Below are 1619 nucleotides of genomic sequence, written 5' to 3'. Positions count from 1 at the left end.
CTTCTTCATTAAGTTGCTTTTTTCAGTATCCATTTAATTGAACTGGCCCCCGAGTCTTTACGAGCTTGCAAGCATGCTCATGAAGGAGCTTTGAGCTCAGGGTTGGCTTGTATAGTGGTACTTGTTTTTTTTTCTTGTTTTTTGTTGTTGCACGTGTTCTAGAGTGTATAAATAAATATATATATATATATATATATATATATATATATATATATATATCTATATATATATATATATATATATCTATATATATATATATCATAGATATATCTATATATCATATATCTACACGCACTACAAATAATACATACATATATAGCATGTATATGTGTATATAGATACGCAACACACAGATATATATTTCCATACATGCACATAAACAAACTGCTCGATTCAACATTATATTCCGGACGGTTACGAACAAGAATAAAATATATAAATAAAAAAAATACCGAAACAAAAGATTAATAAACATGGGCAGAGTCGAAGTTCTAAACATAAAATCTATAATACTCTTTATAAAAGTTTAATGAAATTCCACCCCTTAAAAATAAATAAAAAACCTATAATATAACAAAATACCACTAAAAATCATCTCAAAGAAGAAAAAATCCACCAGTACGTTAAACAGAAAAAACCTAACGAAAAGCGACGGGAACACGGGGGAGGTGGGGAGGGTTAGGTGGTTGGTTAGAGGGGGGGGGTGGGAGGGAATAGCGAGGGGGGGGGAGGGGGTGTCGTCTGCCCAAACTTCCGTCGAAGTCATAACAGGACCCGGGGCCAGGTGGATAGTGAGATAGTAAAAGAGACATTATCTTTTACGGCCTCATGAGGGGCGCGAGTCTATGCAGCCGTAAAACTAACGTATTTACAAGCCGCACATGCCCAGGTCATCAAAAACGGATAATGGAAGGCGCCTAATTGCGAGTAAATACGTATATATCGGACGAAGTATAAAACACGCCGGATGCATGCGCCTCTAGGACTCTGGGAGGAGGAGAGGAGGAGGAGGAGGAAGGAGGAGGAGGATGAGAGGAGGTAAGACAGGTAACTGAGGACGTAAAATTGGACGGCAGTGCATTTTCTCATCATCGTTGCTCAGTTTCATAAACTGTCAAAACATGACAGGTCTTTATTCCATAAGCATATTCTTCTTATACCACACAGGTGGCCCCGGCCATGGTTGTGGGGGGTGGAGGGGGGGAGGGGGGTAGGGGGTTATTTAAGCTAGGAGGCTGAGAACGTGAAATGGAATGAGATTGAATTCTCAACACTGACTTCATAAATTGTCAAAACATGAAACTATTTATTCCTTAATTACGTTTTTATTATGAAGGGGATTCTCATCACTGCTCCTCCTATTTCAAAACTGTCCAAAATTGAGGAGTCTTTATGGCTTAATTATGCTCTTACCTCACTGGAAAGATGGCCAATTAATTGACATATGAGAAGAATATTAATTCTCAGCATTTTAAGTATCTGATTTCCTAAGGACTAAACAAATAAATGCCTTTCTTCCGGAGGTATGCTTTCAGCACACATGCTCGTAACATGTTCATATAGATTTACGAAACTAGAAATGGCATTTCGTCATATGTCCTTATTCCACAAGGCCATCC

The 1619-nt window shown here is 38.2% G+C and overlaps 1 protein-coding gene across 1 annotated transcript in view; it reads right to left on the bottom strand.

Moving 5' to 3' along the window:
• The window catches only part of LOC135196701 (uncharacterized), a 750202-nt gene that overhangs the window by 72617 nt on the left and 675966 nt on the right, over positions 1–1619 (bottom strand). The gene's annotated exons all lie outside the window — the stretch shown is intronic.

The sequence above is a fragment of the Macrobrachium nipponense genome, chromosome 18 (assembly GCF_015104395.2).
Source record: "Macrobrachium nipponense isolate FS-2020 chromosome 18, ASM1510439v2, whole genome shotgun sequence".
Taxonomy (NCBI): domain Eukaryota; kingdom Metazoa; phylum Arthropoda; class Malacostraca; order Decapoda; family Palaemonidae; genus Macrobrachium; species Macrobrachium nipponense.
The sequence above is the reverse complement of the archived record's forward strand: the minus strand, read 5'-3'. Positions and strand labels throughout refer to the sequence as shown.